We start from the raw sequence: 23039 nt of genomic DNA, 5'->3' as shown, positions 1-23039 counted from the left end.
CCGTCACGCGTGTCTATTATGCAGGTTGTTAGAAGGGAAATTTAGTCAGATAGGCGATGTTGGTTACACATTCTGCATTGGAATTTTCCTGTGATGAGCTGTATACTCGCTCTCCGAAGAGATAATGCTTTGTAGAAAGGAAGGAGGGAGGGAAGGGGAGGGGAGAAAGATTCAATCAGAATCTTGAACTGAATCACTTTAATTGTAAAATAAAGCACCTCGAATAATTTGTTGAAAGGATTGAGCTTCTGTTACAATCTACATACTGTAGGACCCTTAAGAAAGACGAAAGAAATTTTCTACTGCAATATTTCTTAATAACCCCTTTTTTCAACTCGTTAATGATAAGTTTAATAACACTTAAGATTAACAAAAACAAACAAAAGCGAAAGAAAATAATTCATATTATAAAGTACTAAATTAAAAGCATTAGATTTAATTCAGATAATCCCACTTTCAGTTATGTCTCTATATCACACAGATTTAACTCCCCCTCCCCCAGATAAAAATGGATTAAACTTGAGTCTCGTATTACCACTGCTTGTTTTGACATAGAGATTTAACTGAATGTATTACAAAGTAGTACTCACCTGCAAGCTGTTCATAACGCGAGCTGTCATCACTTGCAAATTCACTGAATCATGGGAACTACATGTGCTGCACTCTGGTTTCAAGAATTATATCAAATAACAGTAATCTCTTAGTCTTTGAGTCACGTGTTTCTTACTGTTGGGGTATTTCTGCATACTTTTTCTATGATGCATCTTCCTTCCGCCGAATATTTTTGTTGCCCTACACAACGCGCCTAACAGCACGTAAGACAACCTTTAGTTGCAATCCTGCGAGCATGGATCAGATGACTGTGCATAGACATTGCTGTATAAGAGTGACCTTTGATCCGTCGGTTGTTGAAATCTGTCATGGTTGTGTCGCTGCAAATGATCCCTAGATTGTCAATGAGAATCGTGTTCGGCCACTGAGTTGGCCATGGCTAATGCTGCGTGTAGTTGGAGGGCTCTGAATACCATCCCTGCACAATTCGTGTCCTGTGAGCTGTGGCTTTGTTATATTGGAAGAGCCATAGATCTGCGTAGACCCATTTGCATCCAGTGGAACATTGGCTTCCATGGCGAACCAGACATCTCCGTTTCTGGTCATGGAGTATCTACTATCTGGACTTGTTCTTCTCTTTGATAGTTTCGTTCCACGCAGTGTCTAAGGTCTTCAGTCAGTAGCCACTGACTGACGACTCTAGACACTGTCTGCGCCGATACTTATGAGCACTAAGGAGTGTCATTACACTACTGAGTAATGACACTTCCTCGGCATATGGGTACATACTTTAGCTCTGTCTCGAAGATGTCGCATTCATTTTCAAACATCGTTGGAGCTTTTGAAAATGAAAACTCATGTCGCGGATAACTGCTAAGGGTGTACTGGCAACATAGAGAGAAGCGAGTTCTCAAAGTGGTAGCCTTGTTGTGTCCTTGTAGACAAGGGCACGACAAGGCCTCTCTAGAGTAATAATTTCCAGTCTGCAAGTAACCACTTATTGTTTGATTTTTCGCCAGGAAAGCCTACGATGGGTATTGTGTCTGTAAATTTCTCGAATTGTACTCTTAATATTTTCTGTTTATCTGGATGAAAAACCAGCGCTCACTGGGGAGCCATGCAAATCTCAAATGAAAGCTGCTAACTTCCACGGTGGTAATAAACCCGATAAAAATTCCTAAACACCTCATCAACTTATAATAAATATGCAGAAATATAGCTTCTGTAACAAATGTTCTTCCCTTGAAGTGAAAGCCAAGGACACAGCCTTCCACGATCGTCAATTTTAAACTGAATTTTGGATATAAAATTTAAAATAGTGTCAGAAGTCAAAGAGGATCCTGCAACTGCACCCGGGATTCTATGAGTGGGTGACACCCTGGTTTATGTTTTAACTATTTAACAAAATCCCTTGTGTATCGGACCAAACTATTTCGTATCCAGTGCACGGTTCCCTTTTGCACTGATGGAAGAAGAAGATAGAACGCCAAGGAAACAGCTGCAGCTGCAGTATTTATGAAGAGCACATTCACCATTGATCAATTTGAATAATTCCAAGACAGTGGGTATTAGAACACAGCGAGGAGAGACTGGGGAATAATAAATAGCGCCCTCCTTCAAGGTCTACCTCTTTAGACCGTATCACCAAGAGGGGAAGAAGAACTCGAATAAGAATGAAATCGGTTGGATTATAATGGGTGGTGCCTACCACTAAAAGGAAGATGAAATGTACAAAACGATTTCATCGGCCTTCTTTCATTGATGTTTAAGTACCCATTAAGAGTGAATAAGGCCTTTTAACCAGAAATATAGTAGGGTGGTCCTTTTGTAGAAAAGGGTGGAGCCATTAATAAAATTGAAAATTATAGACGATTAGGCTTTATTGTTGGTGCAGAAAAGGCAAAGAAAATAATTAGGAATATAATTTAGATTAATGTTGAGGGAGAGGGCCATTATGGAATGCGTACATTATTAATTCAATAGGGATTAGGAGTCTTCGCAATCTCCTAACATCCCCGCAAAATCAACAAATAGTAAATTGAAGTGATAGGTGGAGCCACTAGGTGTTATTGATCAGCCGTTATTTTATTTTGATATTTAGATTAGGTAAGTTTAGCATAGTTTCCCTCATAAGATTAATAATAATGGATTATTTATTGTTGTCCACGTGCATTTTCCTCGTGTATCATTAAGTTCGTGGCCATTTTTTATTATTATTATTTATAATTCCTCTGACAAAGGCTAATGCCTTTGCGATTGTAACGTTGAAACCGCGGTATGTGCGGTATTCAAACGCGCGCTACTCGAAAAATTCGTCGCTTCTCATTAACCCTTTATGAAAGTTGTCCATCCCAGCGCGGCCAACTGTTCCCAAGCGTGTACTGCACTTTGTGTGAGGATTAATGCATCGCATCAGAACACTGAGACTGTCCATATTTCTCCGGTGAATCCCATCACGCCTTTACGTCTTTTGGGTGCTCGCAACGGGAGATTTTTATTGATTGCTCTCTCCCTTAGTTACACAACTGCAGAAGCTATCACGGAAAATACAAGAGAGTAGCGCAAAAATCTTTCCTTTTGACAAAGAAGGTTGCTTCATCCCTGCGAGTACAGACAGGACTGAATGGCAGAGAGTAATGACTAATCTGGACTCTTCTAAAAGGTGATAATGGAGTGCTCGGGATGTTCACACGAGTGTTAAGGTTTCTAAGAATCATCATTTTCTCTCCTTTACAGTCGGTAGAAAACTTTAAAAAATCCTCTCTTATATATGCTGAATAATAAAGCTACTGGGGGATGTCCATCCCACCCGCTAAGAAATTGGGAATTCTTTCTATAACTTTTGTGGGAATATGACGTTAAAAATAGGATTGCTATCTTTCTCAGCAAGCCTATTTTGTACTGGAAGATCCAATAAAGTTTCCGAAGAATTCTTAAGAGGATACAACCTTCTCTTACAGATGTGATCTCGCAAATGGACTGCTCCACATTTTTTGTTTGAAGGATTGGATTTTTCTGCTCTTGATGGGTAATTTCACAAATTTTGTATTCTCCTCACAAATTTTGTATTCTCCTTGTTAAGAGAATGATCGCGTGCCAGCTAGATGGCGACAGAGTATTCTTTCTCTGTGGTTTATTTGTCGAACGCCATTATATAATCCTCGCTGGTAGTTGCGATTGATTTTCTTGGACATTGTGGAAAAGGCTTGGTCTCCAGTTTATTAGAGAAGGGATTTTAATCTGCTTGTACCCAGATTTGGGTTTCCTGAGTAGGGAAATTGCTGGCATCCATTGCTATTACACTTTCTCCAGTGGACGCGGGATTCTTTGTGGTATTCACCACCGTACGTGATTATAGGAGACTGCTGCACCCATAGGACTTGTACTTATTGATATGTGTGCTGGAAATATTACATTTAGTTTAGTACGTGTATGGTTGGGCCCGCCTCCTCCTGGCGTGGACGGGTACTGGGAAGCAGCCTTCCTGGTAGCAAAGCGGCCAGAAACAGCTAAACACAGTAACAACAACATTGCATAGAGTTTTGTTTATCATCACAGAAAACCATGGCGGATATAAACTAACGTTTAGGGGCCGCCTTGCGTAAGACACAACACATGTCCACACAGACATGTGGAAAAGGCTTGGATTCGAATTGCATCAAGTCGAGAGGAAATGTTATTGGGCTTTTAAAACACATGAGCGACAGGTACACGTTTTTCCACCCTCGGAAACTCAGGTTATCGAGGGTAAAGCAACCACGGAATATATACAATTTACGAAACAGTACACTGAGTTCACAGCCTCATTTACTTTGGCGCGATTAACGAAGAAATTTAACGTTGCTTTGGAGATATAGAAAAATCTTACAGGAGATCGTTCCCAGTATCATGAAACAAGTTAGTTAATGTGCGCAGTGCATTACATTTCAGCAACGACTTTTATGAGCGAACTGAACATTTTGATTCTGTTCATCCGCCATATTGTCCATTCATTCCTCCAATCAACTCACGTCAAAAAATCAAAAAAATTCAGCTTAAATTTGCAGTGGCTTTTGGCAAATCTTGAAGATGTTCGTTCGGACTGGTCTGGTCTGCTATTGAGCTGCATATTCCTCAGTAGTTAATGAAAGGATCCTAAATCCCCTCTTCATCCCATTACTGCGTGGAGTGTAGTAGCTGTTTCGTTGACATATGAACTAATGAATTGACATACCCTTCAAATTGGGGATATACAGTGATGCTGTGTACGATGTCATGAGTACGTTGATAGACGATTGATGCTGTATTTGATATCATCCGTATGCAGGCAGAGGATACCTGGCCATCGTCATGTGCCAGTGATAACGAACTAGAAGTAGTACGTGTTATGCTATAAATTAACTGTACAGTATTTCAGCAGATGGTGGGGTTGCCAGGAAAACTGGCTGGGACCGCCTTCTTTAATAAATAAATAAAAATATCGGTATCTTCGGCAGAGTTGTGGGAAACCACCAGTGTCGTTGGATTTTAACCACTATCACTGTCTTCTGTTTTAGAAACACCTCCTATAAAGTTCATATCTTGAATCATGGAAGTCACCCCATTTGCTGGGATGACCTTATCCTCAAAAAATCACTGCGTGAGGTATGCTGTCCAATGAAAGGGCCTGTTTCTTGATTGCGCCTTGAATTAAATCAAAGACCCGAAAATCCAATATTTCTCTGCTTTGGCAAAGTTTCTGCATGACATATGCAGGTCGGTAAATCCATCAGCCCCCTATCTCTAAACTGATCCATTTCAACAGTCTCACCAAACAGGTGCCTTATTCAAAAATCTCTCCAATCAGGATGCATCGCTGGTCACATTTTGATCGTGTTGATCTCGGTAGTAAATTTCATGGAATCCCCTCCCTGAAACTCATATTTTCATCAAAATACACAAACCGAACACGATATAGTGACACGTCATGGCCTTTGTTTCCTCAACGAAAAATTCTAATCGAACAACGTTTTCTCCAGCCTTCCAACAGACCCAAAACTCGATAATTTTCATAACTGCTTAATCACACAGACGCTGTAAAGATTTTGATTTTTAAATCTGCAGAATTTTACTCGGAACAGTCGACACAGCAGTGTTTATATCTCCAGTAATTTAACAACTTCAATGAATCCTCGTCGTATTTATAATTATTATTCAGCGATCAACTAAAAATTATCTTATTTTTATAGCCAATCAGAACTCGACAGAAAAGTGTAAAATAAGTCACCGCAGCGCTTCTAGAGGTGGCGTCTTGACACGAAGCCGATATAGGCTGCACGAGTCGGAAAGAGGGAGGAAAAGGAATGTAATCGAAAGGAATGGTGATGCCGTCTTGTATTTTCGAACGCTTGCTCATTCATTTCGCTACCGTTGTCGCACTTACCGGGTTATAAATAAACAGAGGATAGAACAGCAGAAGCGACTGACTGATCACGCGAAACGGAGTAATTCCATCCCGCTCTCAAAGACAGCCGATTTCAAGTTTCTCCAAGTGCAATATCCATTATGGCACAAGCGCATTCATCAGTGTCAGACTCCAATTAGCTACAGTGCCCCCTGTAGGAATGCAACGAAGACAGGATTCCTTTGAGAACAAAATTGTGTAACAAATATGGGAATGTCCTGTCTGTGGGGGGGGGACCGTACGTTATATTTGTATAAATGAAACGGAAAGACGAAAGAAGCATTAATTTATTTAGTTAGCGAACAAGTAACTTGTTGTGTACTTCGCCACGCTTTTAAAAACCCCTTGGCAATTAGGAAGGTTGTTCTATTATCGGTTGCAACCGGACCAAAATATTTGGGCTATCTTGAGCTGCTCATTGCTCCAGATTTCTTGCAACATCTCCAAACAGTTGACGAACTTGGCAAACCCCCTCTCTTTCCGTACCGAGTGTAAGTGTACATGTCACATTACGGGCGGAGGTGGGGGAGAGAAAAAAAAAAAAACATCGAAGAAGAACGAAGTCTTTGTGATATTCGGTCTAACGTACGTAGTGTGGGCACCCTCCCCGCATTCCTTCGGCCGCTGCCAAGTGACAGCGCTTCCTACTGCAGTGCAAAACGAGCAGCAGCCAGCTATGGTCCGTAAAAGATGACGGATGGCACCAGTGACGTCGACGGGACTGTCGTAAGTAGATCATGGACATGTGAGGTGAGATTTTCTCAAGAGTGCTTCTCTGGCAGAAGCGTTTTCGTTTTTTCTTTGAACTTCCGCATTCGATGGACCCGTTCCATTAGGGATCTGTTACGAAAGGAAGTTCCTCCACACCGCGTATATTTCGGGGCAACGAACTACGAGGGGCTTCTCCTGTCCCGTACGATTTGTCAACAAGTAGTGTCATTGAAAAAGGCTTTCGTGTGAAACCACACAGTGAGCGTGTTTAATGTTCCCACTTAAGAGAAAACAGCGTGGACTAGGTATTGGTAACTGACTGCTTCTGATCCTTCTCTGGTCTGCTCGGGTGACCTTTGCGGAAATATTATTTTAATATTCACTTCAATATTATATAAAGGGTGGAACCTACATAAGGGAACTGAATAAAAATTCGAAAAAAAATGCAAAATTTGGGATTCGAACCCGAGCTGTGACACAACCCTTTTTTTTAATGGAAATCCCAACACGACAGGTATTAGAGCTTATAGTACTTAGCACAGTGCGTGGGGTGAAGGTTGAGAAGGCAGAAGAAAATGAACTGTAAAAAGCGAGCTCTAACTTATGCATCCAAGATAAGTTAAAACTGAGAGAAAGTGGATCAAGTAATAAATATGTCACAAAAATGCAAATCTCAGTATGTTAAACACGATGCCCCACTTCTTGTTTTAATGACCTTAAAACAAGAACCTAATTTAATTATAAAATTACTACGTTTTCTTAATCCACTAATATAGTTCATAAAGTAGGCAAAAACACAGATATGTGAGAAAACAATTATTTTATATTGTACAGTAATCCGATAAAATAATTTGTATGTTTTCTTTTGATTAAAGGTTTTCGTGCTTCTTTTTAACTTTTGAAAATTTTTTGACTTATACTATAATTTTTTCAATCGTTTTATTTATTTATACATAACATAATTGTATATGTTTTTATACAATTTTATTTAGAGTCAATACAGAATAACGTCATTCAATCCGGTCAGAATTCCATGGTTAGAAAATTCATTCCAAAGATTCCTGTATCGTGTCCATCAGATCGACTTCAAATGGGAATCCTACAAACTTCTGGCTAGTAAGCTTTCTTCTCAGGTTTGGTTTTCTTCTTCTTCAACACAATTTCAAAAGTTTTTTTCACGAAATGTTTGAACCTCTCCACAGAAAACTGTGGATTTGAACTTTGAAGTTGCATTTGCATTGGTTACAGTCTGAAACAAGGCTTTCCCTAAAGGAATATCAAATTGCAATCTGGTGGTCGTTAAGGAACTGCTATCATGTGGTTGTAGGTATTTGGTAGTAAGAGGAAACAAGGTCATAAGCACGATGTCATTGTCTATGGCAAAGCAGGACATTTCAAATTCATTGCACTGCGACGTGTGTCTGTCTATATAATACTTTTTTCTGCACGATTTTTTTGGAATAAAATGACCTATAAACATCACTAAAATTAGTTTCCTTCCATATTGAGAACATTCAAGCATTTTGGTCATCTAATATGGCACGCTAAAATACATTAAATCTACCGGTATTGGTCACGAAGTATAGACTTAGCCCCCCCGCCCTTCAAAAACCAACATTGGCATTCCATTTCTGTCTTCTAAATTGAATTACCCACAAATTCCCACTATGAACTGCTATGGCTGATCAGAAACCATCCCTAGACTCCCGATTTAATTAGCTTTACAAGGATTATAACTACTGTCAAAAAGATCACAGGCCACATCACCTTCATCCTTATTTTTGTGTTATTTGTAACCAAGGATCATCTTAGGAACAAAAACGGAACGGTTCCTCCCTGGACAAATGTTCACAACAGATCCTACTTCAGTACTTCGAAATAGATAAAGAAAAATTTTCTACAAACCATTCATACCGTTGCTGTCTTCTGGACTGATTCCCACTCCTTCAATGCGCACCTTCCCATTATCGACCTTTTCCAAGTAATTTGCATATTTCCAGGACACTGAATACTTGGCGTGCGAAAGATCTCAACTTAAGTCCCTCTCATAATCAGCTCCTCATGAGCCGGAGATATATTGAACCCATTTTAATCTCAACTTATAATAAAACCAAATGCAAAAAGGCATAATTTCAAATTATATACTTTAAGAGCCAAACGATAGCACTGAATATATTATAAACTAGTGACTGATCTTTTGCAGATTCAGTGACTGAAACTTATTTAATTATACACTAACTGAGCGGCAAATGATACAAGAAAGAAAGCTCATACAGAATCAGTCTAAAAAAAGACGAAAATTCCCACATCATCTGTTCATCTCCTTTAACAGACTATATTGTTCTTCCTCGAATTTTTTCAAAGTACCCACCTGAAAAAAAACACCAAATGGGAGTTTTTTCCAACAATCAACAACCGCTGTCTGAACGGTTTGCCTAAAAATCTAGTCCAGATTTTTATAACTGTTTCATAGGATATTTATTACCTGCTGTTTAGAGGTAGGTAGAGTACTGAGAAATCCAACTGCCATTTCGAGTATATTCCATCCGAGATATTTTCAACTGGATTCAGATCCTGGAGAATTAGGTGGCTAGGGTAGATACTGGAAATCTCGGGAATGTTCTTCGAAATATTGAGATACAATTTTGGCAGGGTGGATAGTTGCGGTCTCCTCTGGAAAGAACCCATCGAAATCTGGGTAAGCTAGGTGCATTGCAGGGAGAAGTTGGTCCGATTTTTAACAGAAAGATATTCATTGATTGTAGTTGGGTTTTTAGAAGCATCAGCGACTAAGGCCTGCGTGTTCTGTGGTCGATTTCTGTTTGCTGGAAGAAAAATGATGATGATGATGGAGGTAATACGACCTTCTAATGGTATGCGCGGACGCAGTTCGTACCAACAGAACATAGCCCATACCATGACACCACCTCCAGCTGCTTCAGCAGTAGACACGAGACAGTACGAATACATGTCTTCATGAGGTTCGCGCCACACTTTCATCCTATGATTGGTGGGGGTAAATAAAGTGTAAATCGAGACTCGTCAGACCACATGATCTTTTTCCACTGTTACATGTCCCAGTCTTGGCAGCAACAATCCAGTCAAACCTTTCGATTTTTTACAGAAAGAAGTAGCTGTCGTATAGTCACACCTTCAAGATGCATTCCAGATTCTTCAACTCTCCAATCTGGCATGCTTCTAGAAGTTGGGTTGGAAATGGATCTTTTTTTGCCTAAATCGAACTTTTCAGTCATTTTTTACACACTGGACCTAGGAACTCGAGTTTACACTATGTGACAATTTTACTTCGCATACCAAACGTTTAATTATCCGTTGACTTGATTGCAAAAGGTTCCTAATTTTTTGACCCGTGAGTGTACATGCTACGATTATTATTTAACGTTTCAAAATAAAACGACACAAAAATTATATTATTTTTAAATGTTAATTCCATTTTGCCCTATAGTTTTTCTAAAATTTTTTAATAAAATTAAACAAAATAAAAATTAATCTTTAAAATAAAAACCATGTGCCCCACTGGACAAGATTTCCAATAGAAAAAGATGCTCTTAAAGGATTATATACGTGCCGATCCTGATGTCTTACGTTACTTTTAAACATTAAGTCTTGTTAACCATCGCTAAATTAGTCTTCGACATGATAACAAACGCCACAATAAGTTTTTACCCTTGAGGGTTGCACCCCCAATTGGTCTTGATTTTGTTATTTGCTCCAACTATCAGTTTTAAACACGTTCGTCTCAACATAAGGAGTTTGGATATTTCCAAGTGAACTAATTTCAGTTTAAAAATTGAAACAAACTGCATACCGAAATCTTAACACGATCCCCCCCCCGCCCCCTCGGTCCGAATTTTTCTCGAAAAGAATTTCTTAAATAAGACGGCATTCTAGATTTTTAATTGACAGGAACGGTGTGCTCATTAAGCTCAAAGGTAAACTGTGGAGTTCTGCTGATCTCCCCCAGACATTATTAGAGAAAGCTGCATCCCGAATCTGAGTTCTCTGCGATGAGTGCTTCTCGTTGTCTTCAGCAGCTGATCCTCCAAAATCTTAACAATTATTTCTATAGATTTTCTTTATTATAAGCACGTCATTAAATACGAGGCGAAATCGAAGTAATAAAAATATTACTGCTTTTCGAATAGCGTCGGAGCAAATGTTTTCCACTCATTAAGAAACTGCACCTAGTCACGTAATAGTTGAATATCAAAACAGTGAAAATACAAAAACAATAAGGGATGAAAGCACTCTAAACTTGTAACTTTGTTTTGAGCTAGCAGAGAAAAAAAATCACAAATATTTCGTTTTTTATATTTCTAATTTCAGCTGTGACATCAAAGTTTCTGAAACATCCTCCCTTATAAGCTTGCCTGAATGGCTCCTACAATCTGAAACCATTTCCCAGACGTACCTTAGGCAGTCAACGACGGGATTTGAACACTAAATGTTCAAAATCCCGTCTAAGATCAACGTTTCGAGAGGTATCCACCTTCTTCTTCTTCAGAGCAGTCAATCGGAAACAATTTTTAAAAGTATTTTCATTGTTGGCATATGCTTAGCTGTGCTGTGTTATAAACTACATTAAATTGTGTTTTAGCATAAATAAGTGACCTACAACACAAAATGGTTTTATTCTACTCTTTATTTGCAGCCTGTCGAGGATTCTTCGCATTTTAGTTTGTCTTTTTTTTTTTTTTCTTACACAGTCGGATATTACTAGAATACCGGACAAATTTCGGGATATTATTACGTCACAGTACGTCACTCTTGTTAATTTTCATCCATTACTATGGAGAAGTGTAAGGAGTTAACAACAGAGGAAATATTCACAAAATATAAAGCTTAAAAACATTAAAATAATTGGCATATTATTATACAGTATTAACATCGCTTATGAGCAATTCATACTTAGTTTATTAGTACTCTTTCATGGTTTGGATTTACAACAGATAAAGGTGTTAGAAAATACGATTAAGTCACACCGACTAGGATAATTAGTCCACAAAACAACATAAAGTACTACAGAGCATAATGTCTTATTCTGGTTTGCCATGCTGGCAACGATGGCTGGTTTGAACAATCTCCTTATAAAGATATACGCATAATTTGTTGTTTTAGTGTACCTAATTTGATTAAAAGATTTCCCAATTTTTCCTACCTGATAAACTAAAAAAAGATATATATTTTTATAAGTTAAAAAACGTATTTAAATTATATATATTTCTACCAAACGATTCCAATTGTCAAACGAATTGGTCAACAACAATTAACCTATCGCGCGCTTTCATCGTCTGCCAGGACATTGTTGTTAAGTTTTAGTAGAATTTTTATAAACAGGCGATTAAATTATTCTAACTTGACTAATTGTTGGCCATTTGTTTAAGCAGAAAAATAGACTAGGGCCCCTAGAATACGCAGTCTCCTCACCTACTTACTACTGCTACTTTTATTGCATATAAATATCTTTCTCCTTACAGAAAGTGCGGAATTTGATAACCTCAGCATCTTAAGGACAACGGCAAGCTTTGGTATTTTATAAAACGTCTTTACAAGGCATCTGTGTATTGGTATGATATGATACAAGGAAAGAATTGGTAGTTAAGTTACTGAGATCTTTCCTAATGGACTTGTGACCCTCGATCTTTCTTTCTCTCTCTCTCTCTCTCTTTGCGAATCTTTCTCTCTTTCTGACCAATGAACTTAGCGCACTTTAACGTCTAATATTTTATTAACCGAGTTAGGCTGAACACCAGGCCTACCAGGGCTTCATTTTAGCGTTAGGCTTAGTTAAGCCTAAATCTGCGTATCAAATGACTGCATATCAGACGTTTGCCCTTTCGTTTCTTCAGCGAATTTTGCTTGAAGGATGATTGATTCTCTCACACGTTCTTTTGAGAATTATTTCAGTGCCGCTATAATGGGTGTTCTGTACAAAGAGACTTCGAATTCTTCTAGGTGTAAATTTGCTAAGCGAAATGCGATCTAAACTAAGTGTTGATTAGCACATAAAACGTGTGTGTTTGTTTGTTTTTTTTCTTTAATATCAGTAAAATGCTAAAGTTTGGTGAAAATTCCTAAAGGCACAATGTCATGGAAGCTGTGGTAATACTTTTTACCCCTTTTGGTACCACTTTTTAGTAGCTCTAGCAGTGATGTCTGAGGTTAAAACTATTTAACGAGATACCTTTTTTTTTTTTTTTTTCGCAAATCGAGAGTAGCTCTGCATCGAGAACGCATTGTTGAGAACGTGGCAAGTGACATATGCTCTCACGTGACACACATTTTTTTTTTTTAAATGTGATAACAGTCCACTGTTATTCACAATTGCTAAGTTTAATCGCTTTTATTAGCAATAATTCCTTGAATGGGACACAATAATGTTTTGACAACACTGACAATATTTATACATTAATGTCCAAAAAATACTTCCAATCCTGACGATCTACCGACAACAGAATTCTGAAAGCTTCTATTTGCATATGCATAGGTGACATTTTTCTCCACAAATGCGCAAAAACATTGAGCATATCTGCATCGGCCTCGATAAACATACCTTCTCACCCCCTTATTGAGTTGTTCTGTCCGTGCCCAATTTTTAGTAATGACACATAACGACTTTGGTAGGTTACGACAATCAAAGGTCTTTCATCCCGAACACAAAACTGCATTACGCTGATAAACGAACGAACTTGTCACTGTTTTCCTCCCTTCTTCTTCTTCGCCTTCTTTCTCTCCCTTCCTCTTGGTCAGTGATGACGTCGGCACGAAACAAAGGATGCCCTTACCGCACGAGAAATCGCTGCACTGCTCGAGGTATCAATAGATTGTTTTCAGCAAACATAATATCCTCACAGTACCGGCGGTGAAAGTGATGAGGAGATCACTGTAATAGAAAGAAAAAGAAAATATATCAGTCTTGAGCGTAGTAGACAACGTGTTTGAAAACAGAATTTTAAAATAATTTAAAGTCCCGTTGAATTTAATATAAACAAAAGCAATTTTTAAATCAGATACGAACTGACGCCATCTTGCTTCAAGAATCAAGATGGCGTCAGTTCGTCTGCATTAACGCCATCTTGATTTAAGAATCAACGTGGCGCTAATGCAGACAACTTAAGCCACTTATCATGTAGCTGCAATCTGTACTGTGAAAACTCTATTGCATTAAGACATTAAGGAAGAACTTTATTCCAAAAACAACTTTGAAGGTAACTCTCAACGTGGCCATCATCTCCACCCACACCAATGCGATTCTCGACTCCAGGTGTTGTTCTAATAACTACTTACATCAGCTTATTCAAGGAGTTCGACTTAACACTTTCCTTCGGCATTTCCGGCTTCTCCTTGTCTTAGTGCTCATTTAGAATAGGGGGATGGAGGGGTAAAAATACCCACGAGTGCCAATTATACGAATAAAACATCCTTCGCCATTTCCATCCGCCGTTATTACCGATTACGGTAACTTTATAACTGCGGCGAGTCCCGCACTGTACGTAGGCAGAACGGAAATTGAGTCTAGCTACACCGGAAATTACATATCCTCTCTCTTCGTTTGTCTTAGCCTTGTCGTTCACTTGGTTACTGTTTCCCCATCATTTTGCCGGGACCCATAAAACAGTCACGTGTTCTTAATCGACCTCATTATGTTTGACAACTAATGCAATATGAAAGGAATAAGCGATCTAAGAAATCTTTTTTCTTTCCACCGCTCGCGGATGGTCATCTGTAAAATCAAAAATGTCTTGATCTTTTGGTTAGTTATTCGATGTAACCAATGATGACGTCATTGTTGGACCATTGTGATTAAGTTAAATTTTATGCGATTTTATAATGTCCTTTATCTCCCCGACTTCCTCCAGCATTTCTTCTTACACAGTAAAAACAACTATTAAATCCCTCGAGGTTATACGGTAGGGTGCGTGTTCCAAGTCACGCACCTTATGTTCAAATCCACTCGACTCTGCGTGGTCCTTTATTAACTGAGAGTTGTTTGGAACAATAAAGTTGTTAACAGTCTTCTTGCAATGTGGTTGTCAGCCTTTAAACAAACCTAAAGAAAGATATAAGCAAGCTAGCGAAGTAATTTGGACTTAAGATGCAAATTTTAAGAGGACGAATACGTCAAAAGCTATTTATAATGATTGAATAAACTTTATAAATAACTTAAGTGCCAGCGGAATCTTGGCAGACAATAGCATGGGCACTTAGACATTTTACCTCTTCTAACATCAAAGGAACACCCACTTGTGTGCGGGTAATCTTTCAGAATTGTCTTCTCGATAATACTTATACAAAAACATTTGGGAAATGGTATAAAAGGAATTAGAAGCATTCATTTTACAAGCACTCTCTCTAACCACTATTCAATTTTTTGAGCCATGATAATTGACTTTTGAAGTGAATTTATACTGCGTTAATATTAATCAGAAGATGCTTAGGGAGTGGTGCTGTTTCTCTTGTGCAATTTTGTGGTGGGACATCTCGTTAGTACCATAACTAGACTATCACTCAGTACCAAACTACAAACGCAAAAACATAAATGGAAACTCTTTAGATTATGATGAAAGTTTAGCGGTACTCCATTTAAATGGGCAATTAATAAAGAAAAAAGCAGGGAGAAATCTCAAACCGAAATTACAGTTATGTAAATGAATAGCTAAAAGTAATCCTTCGATAATCTATAGAAATATACCCTAATAGGAGTGTGATCTCCTTGAGCAGCAATGCAGTCGTGACAGAAACACTTAATACTCAGAAGAGCAGTGCCTCATTATTAATTAGTGCCGGTGGTACCAAGAACCATCCATCCGTGAAGGTAATAAAGAATAAACATTGTCTTTCGAAGATCTTTTATTTGTCTCTCAAAGATCATTTTGGTCCCACGTTGCCGAATAGGTCTCTCTCATTGAATGATTATAGAGATCATTCACTGAGGGCTGAATGATCGAAATCGATCATAATGCACCCATGGGAAGAATTTTGAATCTAGAATTTCAGTAAAATCACTTAGGTTTCTTGATAAGAGCCTTTTCACCTTCACAAGAATATGATTCGCTACATATTTAATAAACCAATTTTAAAACTTCGATAGAGAAACTGCGGAATATGTTGTCCAAAAACCTGCAGGACTTGTTGTCCTGTTGTCCAAAAACCGGCAACGTTAGAGGAAGGAGGGAGTCTGATAGACCAACTATCTCACGTGTTTCGAAAGCGAAACATCCCCACCAACCGGGGATGTGTGCCAAAGGCTAAAGATACACCTAAAGTCGGGCAACAGAAAACGCGCATATCGGACATATCCAAACAATATATTACCCTGGTCACGTGCACTGCTGGATCCCTTTTCCACGTCTTTCTTATTTGCTGTCGACACGTGGACTGCTGAGGGAAACAGCGCCTGTCACGTGCTAACTAAATGGCAAACTTGGCCGAAGGAAGGAAGAGGATATACGAAACCCGGAGAGATCGATCAAAAAGGTCGTAGTGGAATAAGATGTGGTGATGAAGGATCCAACTTTCTGGAACTGTTAGATACGCAAGCTTAGAGATGCCAATTCAGGAAGCTAATAAGACATACGAATTCAACGCTACAGTTCAGATGCGGTGACTCCTAACCCTAACCTTCGTTCAATTATATATTTAATTCATAACTAGCGTTCTCGCTAGATGGCGCCTCCGACAAGAAGGTTCTACCAGACTTTGTGACAGTCGTAATGGATTAAGTATTGGAGAATTAAGCGGGCTTCGAATAAGAACTAATTTTCAAACGTAATATGAATTAAAGCAGTGACAATTAGTAATTAAAAATAAGTTCAGGTTGTACTTTACTGAAAAAGTAAGCAAGCTACAAATACTTTGAATACTTTAATGTAAAAGTATTTGAAGTATCTCCAGCTAGTCACGTTAATTTGATTCCAGATCAGTTCATAATTATTGCGTTTCTGTTTAGTGACTACATCAATCTTCGATGTCTGATTTACAGATAAAAAAATTCTTTGTTTTCTTTCCAATTGAGCCACAGATGCATGAAACTGGTGTGGTGAAAAGATGCGAGTTTCCCGTGTGGGTTCGCGATGGAAAAATTTAACAACGGATCAATATTTGTGCAGAAGCCAAACCAGACATGACTGAAGTGCAAAGCAGACTGATAAAATTCATTTATTCGGGCAAATGGCTCTAGTCATAAGTATTGCGTATCCATCTTCCTCTACCCCAAATGTATGTAACCGATGCTTGTCTAGAAACACCATACATTCTTCCGAAACCATCTAAACAAAAGCGCTATCTTTGTAATGGCAAAGTGGTAATTGTCTGGTTTAATGCTAATGTCAGTTTAGTAAATCTACGTTCAGTCAGCACTAAACTTCCGATAATTCCTTTTGTGAAATTCAAAGGCAACTGCAAGCGCATTATTACTTTACTGGCATATTCAGTGCGTTAATGTTACTGGAATTGTATGGATATGCGAGCAACATTAGTGGTGTCCCATGGTGTTTCCTAGTTCGGTGAACAAAGGTTTCATTACTCCTCTAAGCTGGCCGGACGTCTTGGTGTTTTGGAAGTTACTTTTGGGGATGCAGAAGGGGTCCCGCTTTTCCCAAATTTCAAACACAAACTCAGCAGTTTCTTGAATTTGCAGGAATTCGATTTAAAATTAGATCTACCAAATCGTCTTTCTAAAAGACGTTTGTATTTCTAGTGCTGGAAAAATTCATTTATGTGCGTATATTACCCGAGAGCTGATTCTAAGAAAAGGATAACAGCTCGGCACACATTTATCTTCTTTCTTTTCTATCTACAAGTTGCCTTAGTGGTGCGGATTTTGATTGCACCCGTTGTATATCTTCCAAAAGACCCTCCTGTGAACACATGGAATTCCGTTTGGAGAGTGAACAGACAATCTGTCTTGCAATCTCCATTGATTTTTCTCAAAGGTATTAGAATGGTATCGTTCTAAACGAATCATTGTTCCAGATGGACGAAACCGTCTGGAGGTAAAAACCATTAATGCCATTATGGTATGTAAAAATTTTTATTGATCAAAATGCGATGAAACAGAAAGAAAAGAATGATTGAGCCAAAATAATTTAGATTAGAGGTCGCCCTATACAAAAGTATCATTAATGCATTACTCTTCTGGTATTAGGTATGGTTGGGTGAAAGAAGGGATTTAACCATTGCTGAATACATCTGGTCCAACTGATTTGCGAAGTCTTATTTGTTTCATTTCGTTTATTAAACACGGTTTTTCTACTGCACGATGCAATTAAAACCAGGATTCGTCGGACCAAATTTCAATTTTCCGATATCCCTGATCCTTCGCACTACATTGTAATGAATTTCAATTCATTACATTGTGAATTCCAAGATCTCAATCCATCTTAACCCTCTAAGCCCTCATTAATAATTAAAGAAATTCTGACAATGCCTACTTCCATCATTTATTTGACCTTTAACACGATTATTTTTATCCAAATTACATTCGGGTGGAACTCATTGTGGAGTTAAAAATACATCGATAAGTAATGGCGTTTCCAAGCCGAACATCAAATTGCGATTTCAGGAATAAGCGTTCTATTTAATCTCGCGCACAACGATCAGCGTGCCTTGGATATAATAAAAAAATCAGGACCGTAAAAATCATTCCAAAAATGAACGTATCAAATATTAAACGAGCTCTAAGTGAGATGACAAATTTAATATCCGTGGCCTATCGATTAGCTCTCAGATAACGGTTTTTCTGTCTTTAGTCTAATGGCATATGTATCATTTTGTTCTGCTGGATTCCTTCCCCTGTCACTGGGACACTAATAATAGTTAGGTTTTCTTGTAGTAGCAGTTACTATTGATTAAAGATCGGAGGACAGTTTTCATTAACTACCTATCATCTGTCTTTTTCGCTTCAGCAAAAAATACAGTGGATGGGAAACAAATTCACCTCCCCCTCGAAAAACATGTAATCAGTACCGTGACCCCAGCAATGACACAGATGCATGTGACATGTTCTCGAAATTAAAAACCCACAAACGAAAATATCCTTGGGAAAGGCTGCCAAGCGAGATAGGCCACTGTTAGAGATTCTCTTTTGGGAAAAGCATCGTTGCTAATTTTAAAGCAATCCACCCTTACGAAAAAGCAACCGGAAAAATTATGTTGGGATGCAGATGCGACTATAAGTTTCTTTAGGCAACGTGCGTCGTCAGCAAACTCCGAGTGACGCCAAAGAAGTAAAGTTGTTTTTTTTTTCTCTCTTTCTTCCTCTTTATTTTAACTTGAAAGAAATTGGAGCAAGTGGATGACGAAGATTTGTGAAGGACAACTCTCAGATGCGAGTTAAGAGAACGTTCTACGCAAAGTGCTTCATTAGAAACATCTCTATTCGATAAACACATTTCTGTTGGACTATGTAGATATTTTTGAACCAAATGTAGTAAGATACAATGTTGTTTTAAGGAAAGTGAAGCACAAACAACTTTCATTATGAGCGTGATCATCATCTTTGCTTTGTTTCGAATATGGACTGATGATCGAAGTCATAAGGAGTCAGTATGTTGTGTCTTTAAATTACGTGTATTCAACAACTAATGCTTTTTCCAGAAGAGTGAGAAAGAGTAGAATTGCTATCCGCTGAAAGATCCGCGAGAATCAGCGCTCTTGATTCGTGGAAATCAAATTGATCAGAATGGAAATCAATTTGATTTCCATTTTGATCAAGAATGAAGAGCGCTGCAAAAAGTAATGTATAGCTCTCTCGCTCATGTCCTAGTTTGTGGTGGAAATAGCAATGAAGAGCTCAATAGTGGAACTTGGGTCCTTTTAGGAAACCAAATATCAACAATCCAAAATATATATCTTCTCCTCTGCTTGAACTCTGGCCTTAACCGTCTAAATCAATTCTTAAGCAGAAATAGCAGAAATAATTAGGCCTAAAAAGGAATTACCACGTTCTTTAATCTATAAAACTAGATGGTGTCACTGTTTCGAATTTTACTCAGAGGCTGCAACCTCATTCAGGTGCCTTACCTTTGAGGAAAATCATATATCGTGTATGTGAACAGCATATATTCCATGACTGGGTTATTCTCCTTAGTTGGGCGAAAAATCCAAAATTTTATAGAAAGAAACCATGGAGACTTCACCTAAGACAGACTAACTTTGTGAGAACAAAAACTGCTCCTGGGGAAATGGTATTCGAACCCAGAGCTCTTGCACACGATACGAAATGGTAGCAAGTATAAGAATTGTTCTAATCGTAAGAGATGAAAATAGGATACAGGGACGTATCAAGATTGAGATAGAACTTGTAGGCCACACTGTAGTATTATTTGCAAATGTTCCCATTTAATGTTGCGTTTTGGAAAAGCAATTCAAAAATCAAAAAAATTTTACCTGCAACAGATGCAGAGACGTAAAACATTTCCTTAAGAATAAGACTACAAAATAACGAAGACATCGGTACAGAAGCTAAACTATAAACAAGATCATGAATTATGGTAAATATTCTACTCCAATCATCATTACAATTATCTCAGAGCAAACTGAGATAGAAATCCGAGTTTTCAGCTCAGGAGTGGAACTTTGGTCCTTTTAAGAAACCAAAACTTTTAAGGTTATTTTAATAATTGTTATCCATTCATTAGCAATTACTATTTTCCCTCTGTACATTTTGATACATGGTCTTTTAGAATGGCTACGTGGCGTTGCCATTTATCCTAAACAAGTTTTGCTGAGAAAAAGAAAGATCTCGAATAATAAGGAGACCTTTCTGTGGATTTCACTTAAATTTTATTTTCCTGCTCGGTCTCCTGGAGTAATTTCAGCCATCTACCATCGATTCAAACCCCCCTTCTCGAAACTTATTTGTTCCTTACCACGATATCTGATCATTATACCTTCGAGTCTGAAATGTCTACTGACAATGCGCAACGGGTTGTTACTAATGGTCCTAAAGAACCAAAGGTACGATTTTTGTGAGAGCTCCACCTCACAGCAGTCCCAGGTCAAAATTTCTTCTATAAATGATCCAGGTATCCTAAAATACGACAAAAGAAGTATAGTTAAATTAGGAATCCGATATATTGCGTTTTAATGCTTTATTCAATTTAAATGATGAATGTTCAAAGACTACTTTATCAACCAATGAGCAAGCAGCATTTTTCGTCCGTCGTTGGTTGGTAGCGTAGATGGCAGAGTAGGTAACAATGAGCAGTGTGACCTGTACACAGGGATGTCCGTTAAATTTGGTCAGAGGAATATAATGTGCTGGTCAACGAGCAGAATTTCATGGGCATTTGTTATCGGTTAAGTCTTTGTCCCACATCTCTTTTTATGAAAGGTCAAGCCAACGTTTATGCAATTGTAGAACGATGACTTAGCTTGTGAAAAATAATGAATTATTTTCTTTTTTCAACTTACTGTCTTTTCTTTGTGGTTTCTGGCGAGGATGGAAGTCAATGACATGTTTCTCAGAATCATCTTGTAGACCGAGGCTCATTTTCAGTTAAGTGGCAGTGTAAATAACCGTAACTCGTGTGTGTGTGTGGTGGTGGATCCTCACCACCAGGTGTTTTCAAAGAAGTGCCACTCCATTGTCCACATATTACTGTTTGGTGTGGGTTTACAGGGAATTTTTTAATTGGACCATTTTAATTCGAGGAGGTTCGAACTCGTGGGGCAGAGACGTGTACCACGACAGCTGAGCGTTACTGCCATCTTCTACGCCATCTGCTCTTCAGGAGAGACAATGTTTAGAAACTATTTTTATGCAGGAGAGGGCTTCTTCGCAGATTGGTCGGCAAGTAACTCAGCTTCTTGGAAACACATTTGATGATGATCATATTGTTTCCTGTCGTTTTAGGAAGGTTTGGCTACTTTGATCTCCATAACTTAGTACTTGTTCAATTTATGGGATTAATGCCCCGCTTCCCATTAAAAAATCCAGTGACAGTAAGTCAGGTAATCAATAACATTAAAACCCGCCTGGAGCAAAGCCTATGAAAATCACTCCAGCTGAGCCACAGATGAGGCCTGAACCGACCTCAGTAGATGTTTTTGCAACAGAAACTTATGCGTATGAGCCACAAAAAAAAAAGAAAAGAAAATCTTCTAAGGTATTAGAAGATTTTCTCTTTTTTTATTCAATTAATTAACTGATTATGAATTAATTGTTAATTGATTAACTAATAATATACAAAAGGCGTTGTTTTAACAAATTACAATCGTAGTATATTGCGAACATTTTCGTAATGCGCTGTATTTTCCTGAATTTTAATAACAACTAAAATACAACACGTATTTAATATTTCTGATTAATGTAATAAGAAAATAGTAATAATAATTTATTAATATAAAGTAATACATGATTTAGTTAACTGATAAACAAAAATGAGCAAAAAGCAAAGATATTTATGCGCATACCGAGAAAATTTCATTTATGCTCACCCGCCATATTTCCCATTCAATCAGTGCACGGCAATAAACATAGTATATGAATAGTCTCGTAATATGTATGGATAAAAGAAATAATAATTGCCAGAATTCTATTGATCCAATTTTAATGAAATTTGGAGAGAATAGATAAAACCTTTCTAAAAAGAGACAAATATAAAATGCATGAAAATCTATTCACTGGGAATCGAGTTACTGCATGCGGAAGGACGAACGGACATGGTGAGAACAATAGGAGCTTTACGCAAAAGAGTAAATTATGTTAGTAAGTTAGCTTTCCCTACTCTCCTTTATGTGAATCAAGGTTGCATGTACAAAGTCTATCAAATGCCAGCGAAAGGAAAACAATTTCCCAAAACAAGAATCAACATTCCTGCAACATACAAACAAATAGTGCCTTCGGGTAATACATTTATGCAAACAGCTGCACAAGGCACTATTAATTTACAGGCACCATAAATGATCGCCAGTAAAGAAATGTGAGAAAAAGACTGAATTTTCCTCGATCGGAACGAATATGACTTCAAATACAATTTACTGTTCGGGCAGAGAAACAATTTGTTACTCAAAGCCTCAGCCATTTCACTCTACTTAAATCCCACAGTAATAATTTAGCAGCAGGATATCGGAACATGTTGCTCCGTTTATCTCTCTGATGGCCTTAACCGGAATCAAAGATTTTCCTCTGGAGATAAAGGAATACAAAAGGAGTTAACTTGCTGGAAAATTATGTAGATTTGCCGATTCGTGTGGAATGAACGTGTTAGCAGTCAAGTAACTTGCGTGAGGTTGTCAGAGTAAGTTATCTGTCATCAATTACACCACTTCTTCAATTTGCTAGTTAAAATTATGCTCATCAATTTCTGTGATTAATGGAAGACGCCTT

At 38.1% G+C, this 23039-nt stretch overlaps 1 protein-coding gene across 1 annotated transcript in view; it reads right to left on the bottom strand.

The window, feature by feature from the left end:
• Nucleotides 1-13178: 13178 nt before the first annotated feature.
• Nucleotides 13179-23039, bottom strand: part of LOC150078295 (octopamine receptor beta-2R-like) — a 289264-nt gene continuing 279403 nt past the window's right edge. The window contains exon 2 of the mRNA XM_090384979.1: nt 13179-13589. The gene's annotated coding sequence lies outside the window, so the exon portion shown is untranslated. The remainder of the gene's footprint in view (nt 13590-23039) is intronic.

The sequence above is a fragment of the Mastigoproctus giganteus genome, chromosome 11, assembly GCF_048544385.1.
Source record: "Mastigoproctus giganteus isolate SK-2022 chromosome 11, ASM4854438v1, whole genome shotgun sequence".
Taxonomy (NCBI): domain Eukaryota; kingdom Metazoa; phylum Arthropoda; class Arachnida; order Uropygi; family Thelyphonidae; genus Mastigoproctus; species Mastigoproctus giganteus.
This window is presented reverse-complemented; position numbering and strand designations above follow the sequence as displayed.